Source organism: Lepus europaeus, chromosome 13 (genome assembly GCF_033115175.1).
Source record: "Lepus europaeus isolate LE1 chromosome 13, mLepTim1.pri, whole genome shotgun sequence".
Taxonomy (NCBI): Eukaryota; Metazoa; Chordata; class Mammalia; order Lagomorpha; family Leporidae; genus Lepus; species Lepus europaeus.
The window spans coordinates 31,278,243-31,287,396 of record NC_084839.1 but is presented as its reverse complement, the minus strand read 5'-3'; the positions used below and the strand labels follow the sequence as shown (position 1 = coordinate 31,287,396).

At 36.7% G+C, this 9,154-nt stretch overlaps 1 non-coding gene across 1 annotated transcript; it reads left to right on the top strand.

The window, feature by feature from the left end:
* The first annotated feature begins 1,051 nt into the window (after positions 1–1,051).
* Positions 1,052–1,155, top strand: LOC133773134 (U6 spliceosomal RNA). Its single transcript, XR_009867908.1, has one exon. It is a non-coding gene; the product is annotated as a U6 spliceosomal RNA (small nuclear RNA).
* Positions 1,156–9,154: the final 7,999 nt, after the last annotated feature.

Sequence of the window (9,154 nt, the reverse complement as noted above, 5' to 3'; positions counted from 1 at the left end):
ATATATATATATATATATACATATCAAGAAAAACACAAATCAATGGAACAGAATAGAGAGCCTAGAAATTAATCCACAAATATATAGCCAACTGCTTTTTGACAAAACTGCCCAGATCATACATCAGAGATAGGATAATCTCTTAAATAAATGGTACTATCAAAATCAGATGCATATATGCAGAAGAATGAAATTCAATCCCTACCTCTTACCATATGCAACAACCAACTCAAGATGGATGAAAAACCTAAATTTAAGACCTGAGACTATGAAGTCCCTGGAAGAAAATTAGGGAAAGCACTTCAAAACATTGGCGTAGGAAAACAGCAGACTTTAATCATAAACAAGGTAATTCAGGACATAACAGAGAAACATATTCAAGTATGGATTAAAATAATAATAATAAATAAAAGTGTCAACTCAGAATTATATTGCCAGAAGAAATATGCCTCAAAAACAAGAGGCCCAAATTGTAGAACTCTTTACTTAGTATGGAGTTGGTCTTCTGTGTATACAGTTAAGTGAAAATGGATCTCAGTGGAGAATGGTACTGGGAATGGTAAAAGGAGGAGGAGGAGGGGTGAGAATGCAGGTAGGAAGGTGGGTGTGGTGAGAAGTATCACTATATTCCAAAAGTTGTACTTTGAAATTCATAAAGTTTGTATTCGTTAAATAAAAGGTTTCTTTAGAAAAAAAATAAAGAATGTCTTCCGTGTTAAAAAAAAAAAAAAAGCCATGGGTGGCCCTTTGGTTTAATGGGCAAGACACTGCTTAGCATGCCTTATTCCATATCTGAGTACATGGGTATGAGTCCCAGATATGCTTCTAATTCTGGTTGCCTACTAATGCAAACCTTGGGAGGCAGAAGGTGATCAGTAAAGTGGTAGGATCCCTACCACCATTTTTGGCAACTAGATGAGTTCCTGGCTAGTAGCTCTGGCATGACCCAGTGGTAGCTATTGCAGACCTTTTAAGGAATGAAGCAGTGAATGGGAGGTCTCTCTTTCTTTATACCACCCATTTCAAATAAATTTTTAAAAAGTTAATTTAGGTGCTCACTTCTGCTGCACATATACTAAAATTGGAACGATACAGAGATTAGCATGGCCCCTGCACAAGAATGACACGCAAATATGTGAAGGGTCCCATTTGAAATAAATAAATGTTAACTTAGAACAAAACACAGAACCAATGAAGACTCTTCAGATATACAAAGGCTAGGAGAAATTATCACCAAGAGAAAGCACAATAAGAAACGGCAGAATATTCCTAAGGCAGAAAGAAAATGAACTTTGGTAGGAACTCAGGAATCTAAAAAACAAAATGACAAAAAAAATAAAAACAGAGTATATTAGAAGTGGTCAGTAACAGTTTTTTTTTTAATTTTGTTAAATGCAAAAACAGTAACCATGAAATCTGTGGTCTGTGACATATGTAGAAATGAAAGAAGTACAAATAATACTAAAAGTAATGGAGGAGAATAATGTACAGTTTGTACATTACATATGAAGATAAATAATTGTATCTGAGTGTGGGCTGTGATAAGTTCCAAATAAAGATACATTATGTAAATACTAATGTCTCAAATAAAATAAAAAGAAAACCTGGAAATTATAAGGTATCATAAATATATGACAAAGACAGTCATATATAATTTCTAATTAATTCAACTAAAACCAAAAGGAGAGGAAAATTTTTACAAAGTATACATTGGATGAAAGGGAACAACTAATAAGATGGTAACTTACTGTATCACATTAATGATTATGTAAATAAGAGAAAATAAATTAGTAACAGTAATGAGAGACAAGGCACAATTATATGATATCATACAAGCATTAAGAGGATAACAAAAGATAATTCCGAGTGTGCTTATTCCAGCAAATATGTTAGCTTACATGAAGTAGATTCCTTGAAAGATTCAAACTATCAAAGTTCACTCATTTATTATTGGTAATAAAATTGATAACACTCATAAATAACTGCCACTTGGAGAACTCCAGGCCCCAATCGCACCACTGAAGAACATAGCTATACATAGTAGAAAGAAATTTTACTCTACTCAAACTTTTTCATAACATAGTGCAGGAACACTTTCTTAAGTCTTTAAGGAGACCAACATTACTCGGTTAATACTAGAAAAAAAATCATGTGCACATTTTTTCAATTATCAAAACTCTTTTTAATTGTAGTACTTAAGATCTGTGCATGTCACTGTATGCTATTTTATCCTTCAACATTTTAATCAAAATTATATTAAGGAATAAAGAGGACATAGCTTATCAATATTTTCATTAGTAGACATCCTTAGAAAGCATAAAATTCATCATGAACACCTATCTGCTCTTGGTTTAAAAAACATAAATGACAACATGAATATAGTTATATAGTTTGCCACTCCATTAACAACCAACAGCAATGAGTAAAAGGGATACAGAACTTGATTCAGAAAAAAATTATTTGAAATTATGAGTAAATGGATAGCATTGATTCCTTTTTTTTCTGGCCATTATATGCTGCACCCTAAAGAAAAGTCCCAATATACAGATTGAGGTAGGATATAGTTCAGTGCCTTTACAACATTTAGTTTAATTAAAATTGGAATTGACTGAAATAAAGTATAAAAATCCCCTTCACCTGTATGTAATTCAACAATAGACCACCCTCTCTGGGTTTTTTCTGACAATAGGTTGCAATCCAAGGTGTAGAACTTGTAGGCATGTGTTCAATTAGATTATGGTCTATTGGGCTTTCCACAAAACTTACTCATCTATTCTCATTTATATTTTCAAAGTAGTTGAAAAAAATACCAATGCTTCAACTTTGAGTGTTTTATATGAACATTTTCTTCACTAGAAGAAAACCTAACCTACTTATTTCAAAAACAATTTATAATTTTCAATCATCTTTTTCCTTCCAAATAGCTGAGGTGCTCTACAGTCTGCTTAAATATAGCAGCTTTATTATGGTACTAGAAGATACAAAGGCAATCTTCTATAATGACAGAATAAAGTCAGAGAGGGCCATAGAAGATCTCATATCCTCCTTGTCCCCAAACAAGCCACATATTTTTGTAATGCAGTCTTACTGAGACTGATTTCATTGTCTTGAAAAGATCCCTTGGTTTCCCTTTGTGAGCTGCTTTGCATCTTTTAAAATCTCAAGTCAATTTTTCTATAAAGCCTGTATGATAGTTCCCCATCTTTCAAATCTTCCTCTTCCTTTCTACCAGGTTGCTTTGTAAGCATTTGTTACTACATAGTATATTGTTTGGCATTTTTTAACATGCTTAACTTTATGCATGACTTTGAGCTCCCATGTATCAAGATCTTTTATACTTTAATCTTATCCATAGAGTACTGAGTGCACTTAGGTGTCAAAACAATGATTGAAATATGAATGAACAAATTTAAGATCAGAAAAAATGATGTTATACTTCATTTTCCAAAAGTTGAGCTGCATTTTTAAAACAGTAAGTTTGGAATAGCTTTTAGATATATTTACATACTCTAAAATTCACATATATTTTATGTATATCTCACACTGTATTTATCCATTCATCAGTGGATAGTTGGATTATTTCTAATTTTTAAGCACCATGAATAATGTTACCATAAACATATGTATGCAGATTTTTTAAAAAGATTTTCTTTCTTATTATTTGAAAGGCAGAACTACAGAGAAAGAGAGGGAAAGAGAGAGAAAGAGAAAGAGAGAGAGAATCTTCCATCTGCTGGTTAATTCCCCAAATGGCCGCAATGACAGGAACTTAGGGCAGACCACTCCAGGAGCTTCCTCTGGGTCTCCCATGTGAGTGCAGGGGCCCAAGCACTTGGAGCATCTTCCACTGCTTTCCCAAGCACATCGGCAGGGAGCTGGATTGGAAGTGGAGGAGCCAGGACTCCAACCAGCGCACGTATGGGATGCAGATGATGTAGGCAATGGCTTAATCTAATATGCCACAGCAGCGCCAGCCCCACAGGTTTTTTTTTTTTTTCTGTTGGAATACTTAATTTTTTTCCTCTTTTTAATAATTTTTATTTACATAAAGTAAACAAATTTCAATTATTTCATATTTTATAATCATAAGGTTAACACTCCACTAAATAAAGAATTCAACTAACATTAAGAAGAAAAAACAGTTGCACAACAGTAGAGACAAGGGCCACAGATTTCTTTTAAAAATTCATTTATTTATTTCAAAAACACAGAGAGACAGATGGAGATACAGACAGGGAGAGACAGAGATCATCATTCACTGGTTCACTACGCACATGTCCACAACAGCAAGGCTGGGTTCAGCCGAAACTATGATCATGGAACTCCATCCAGGTTTCTTACAGGAATGGAAATGGCCCAAGGGCTTGAGACATTTTCTGCTGCTTCCAAGGCCATTAAAAGAGAGCTGGATCAGAAGCAGATCAGCAAGGACCTGATGCTGTGCCACAATGCTGCAATATTGATAAAGATTCTCTTGTATGCATATCTGTGCTTGCAATAGCAGAAATATATGCTGACCCTATGTATAACTTTCTGAAGGAAAAATACTTTTAAAAAGTGGCTGCACCAATTTTACAATCTTGCTAGTAATATATATGCATTCCAACTGACTCACAATCTCATCAGCACTTACTATTGTCTTTTTTACTTTTCTCACAAGAAATACAGTTGTTTTTCATCATGGTTTTTAACTGTATTTCCTTAAAATAACCCAGGGATGTGAAGCATCATTTCATGCACTTAATGGCAATTGGCTTGTCTTCTTCAAAGAGATATTGCTGAGCTCATTATTAACAGTAATAATTATTGTGTGAACATTGATTCCTCAAGATTTTCAATATTAAATGTTATCTGAAAATAGAAACAATTTATCTGTTCTTTTCCAGTATGAATATACTTCAGATATTTGCCTTTCCAATTTCTTTAGTTGAAACTTCTAGGGCAATGCTGAACAGAAGCAGCAATGGCAGCGGCAGGCATTTGGCAGAGAGATGCATGTCTCTGCTTGGGAGACACATATCCCATATCAAAATGCCTAGCTACTCTGCTTCTTACACCTTGGGAGGCAGGAGATGATGATTCAAATACTTCCTTTACAACAACCACTTGGGAAACCCCAATTGAGTTCTGGTCTCCTGGCTTCAGTCCAGACCAGCCCTGGTAGTTGTAAGAAGTGGGCAGTGGGTTAATAACTTTATATCTCTCTGCCTTTTAAATAAAATGAAAATAAAATTTTAAAAGAAGTAGTAACAGCAGAAATCCTTATTTTATTTTTGTTCTTAGGGTCAAAGCATTCAGCAGTACATCATTAAGTATAATATTAGTTATAGACTTTTAATAGTTATACTTTATCATGTTAAGAAAGTTCCCTTATTTTTTACTTTATTAAGTGTTTTCTTTTATACCAAAAAAAGCTGTTATATTTTCTTTTATACCAAGAAGAGTTGTTAAATTTTGTCACAGTTTTTTTTTTTCTACTGTGAGTTAAGATGAATATGTGATGTAGGTTATTCTTGTCCTTTATTCTTTAAGTGTGTGTTTCATATTAATTGACTTTCATGTTAAACCAGTCTTGCATTCCTGGGTATTTACCACTTGTTCCCTGTGTATATTCCTTTTAATATGCTGTTGGGGGCTGGCTCTGTGGTGCAGTGGGTTAACGCCCTGGCCTGAAGCGCTGGCATCCCATATGGGTGCCGGTTTTAGTCCCGGTTGCTTTTCTTCCAATCCAACTCTCTGCTGTGGCCTGGGATAGCAGTGGAAGATGGCCCAAATCCTTGGGCCCCTGCATGCATGTGGCAGACCCGGAAGAAGCTCCTGGCTTCAGACTGGTGCAACTCCAGCTGTTACAGCCATCTGGGGAGTGAACCAGCAGCTGGAAGACCTGTTTCTCTCTCTCTTTCTCTCTCTCTCTCTCTCTCTGTCTCTGTCTCTACCTCTCTCTGTGACACTGCCTTTCAAATAAATAAAATAAATCTTTTAAAAAAATGTTGTTGGATTTGGCAAGGTTTTTTCTCTACTATAAAAAGAGAAACTTGATAAATTTAATTATTTATAGAAAAGTATATGGGGCTGGTGCTGTGGCATAGTAAGTTATATGGGTGAGGGTTTGAGAGCCAGAGGCTCCACTTCTGATCCAGCTCTCTGCTGATGGCCTAGGAAAGCAGAGTAGGACAGCCCCTGCTTGGACCCCTGCACCCACATGGGAGACCTGGAGGAACTCCTGGTTCCCGGCATTGGATCAGTCCAGCTCCAGCCACTGCAGCCATTTGGAGAGTGAACAATTGGATGGAAGACATCTCTATATGTCTCTCCCTCTCTCTCTCTGTAGCTCTGCCTTTCAAATAAATAAATCTTTAAAAAAATCATATGCAAATTATCTAAAATTTATTCTGTATGATATAAAATGTCTATAAATATAACCCACTCCAAATCAGTAAAAAATTTCCATTGGTTTGCTTTCATGTGTAAGCATTTCATAACCAGCAATCTATTTAATTATGAAGTATGTTTGATATACTTCATTTATAACTAAAAGTTTAGTTAATTTTTATCACACTACTTCATCAAACTTGGTTAATTCTTAAATGAGTAAATATGATTACCATTTACCCTGAATTGAAAATTTTTAAAAAGTCGAATAAATTACATATATAAACAGAATTTTCTCACTAAAAAGTTGTTTGTTCCTTGTGATTGGTATAGACCACCAAACATATGACCAACTTTGAAAAGTAAAGTTACTCATTTTTAGTTATAGGCAGTCCAAATAACTCTCTGAAGAGCACCCTAATAGACCAGAAAAAGATATTAGAGTTCCTTGAATAAAGGGGCAGGGATTGAGTGCTATTTCATAGATAACAAGGAAATACAGAAAGCAGCAGGAAAATCAGCTTGGGCCAGTGCTATGCACAGCAGGTAAAGTCACCATCTTTGATGCCGGCATCCTTTATGGGATGTGGAGTCCAGTTGCTCCACTCACAATTCAGCTCCCTGCTAATGTGCCTGAGAAAGCAGCAGAAGATGGCTCAAGGCCTCAAGTCCTTGAACCCAAGCGGGAGACCCAAATGGAGTTTCTGGCTCTTGACTTCAGTCTGGACCAGTTTTGGCTGCTGTGGCCACTGGGGGAGTAAACAAATGGATGGAAGATTGATCCCTCTCTCTTTCCCACTCTCTCTCTCTGTAAACTCTACTTTTCAAATAAATAAATCTATTTTTGAAAATCCACTTGATGTTAGCAGTATACAAAAGTCAATAACGAGAGTGAGGGTGCGCACCAACAGTCAAGGAAAAGATAGTTTAACAAAAGTGGAGTTACTATAGCCTCAAGAAGAGACTCAGAAAAAAAAAAACTACAGAGGAAACTCTTCCATATCTAGTGCATGTGACACAGAGGACCTACGGGGAGAGCAAGGTCGCACACCGCCGAGCCGAGCCGCGCCACGCCACGGAAGCGGAGCCGTGAGAGCAGGGAACAAAGGGAGCCCAGCCACAGAATCCCAGCAGCAGAATTTGAGCACAAGCACTGGAAGGAGAGGTGAGGCAGGGACCTCTCGGTAACCCGAGATATTGGCAGGGAAAGACAGAACGAGGCCTGAGGTCCCACTGGGGAAATTGCACCAGGCTGAGTGGAGGAGAGAAAAAAAAGCAAATAAATAGGGGGAACCAGCAGGGTCACTAGCCCCTCTCTCCACTCACCTTACAAAGCCGAGCAAGAAAAGAGCAGGCGCCATTTTACATATGTAAAACAAACTCACTAACCTAGGCAACCCGGTGAGCTGTGTGGAATTACTTCCCAACTGAGTATGAAAAAAAAAGAGAGCGAGCGAGCCAGAAAACAATCTAGGTGAGTAACCTTGGGCAAACCCTTAACCTTGAAGAATCAAACAGAGCTCTTGGGCCACACCCATCATAGCATCTAAGGATCCATCAAAAGCAGACAGTTCATTTAATCTACAAAGTATAGTGAGAAAAAACACCACAGCGAAGGAAACAAAGAACACCTCCAAGATGCCAAACAAACGTAGAAACCAAGGTAACAACAGCAAGGAAGACACTATGATGCCCCCAAATGAAAAAGACACCCCAATTCAAGATTATGAAGATGATGAGATAGAAGAAATGCAAGAAGCAGATCTCAAAAAATTGATAAGAACATTAAGAAGTTCTCAAAAACAAATTCTTGAACTACAGAAATCCTTCATGGACAAGATAGAAAATCTCTCTCGCGAAAATGAAATATTAAGGAGGAATCAAAATGAAATGAAACAACTAGTAGAACAAGAAACTGTGATAGTGACGAGAAATCATAATGAAATGAAAAACTCAATAGATCAAATGACAAACACATTAGAGAGCCTTAAAAACAGAATGAGTGAAGCAGAAGAGAGAATATCGGAATTAGAAGACAGAGAACAGGAAAGGAAACAGGCAAACCAAAGAAAAAAGAGGAAATTAGAAATCTAAAAAATAGTCGGGAATCTACAGGGTACTAATAAAAAATCTAACATTCGGGTTCTAGGAGTTCCTGAAGGCATGGAGAGGGAGAAAGGATTAGAAGGCATTTTCAGTGAGATACTAGCAGAAAATTTCCCAGGTTTGGAGAAGGACAGAGATATCCTAGTACAGGAAGCTTATAGAACCCCTAATAAACATGACCAAAAGAGATCCTCACCACGGCACGTTGTAATCAAACTCACCACAGTGAAACATAAAGAAAATATCTTAAAATGTGCAAGAGAGAAACGTCAGATCACTCTCTGAGGATCCCCAATTAGACTCACAGCTGACTTCTCACCAGAAACCCTACAAGCTAGAAGGGAATGTTGAGACATAGCCCAGGTACTAAGAAAGAAAAACTGCCAGCCCAGAATATTATATCCTGCAAAGCTCTCATTTGTGATTGAAGGTGAAATAAAGACCTTTCACAGCAAACAGAAATTGAAAGAATTTGTCGCCACTCATCCAGCCCTGCAAAAGATGCTTAAAGATGTGTTACACAGAAAAACAGAAACATGGTCACCAATATGAAAGAAGGTAAAGGAAGGAAACCTCACAGCAAAAGATCACAGGAATCTCAAAGCATATATTAGAAAATATCTTTGGCAAATGGTAGGTAAAGTTACTACTTACCAATAGTCACATTAAATGTTAA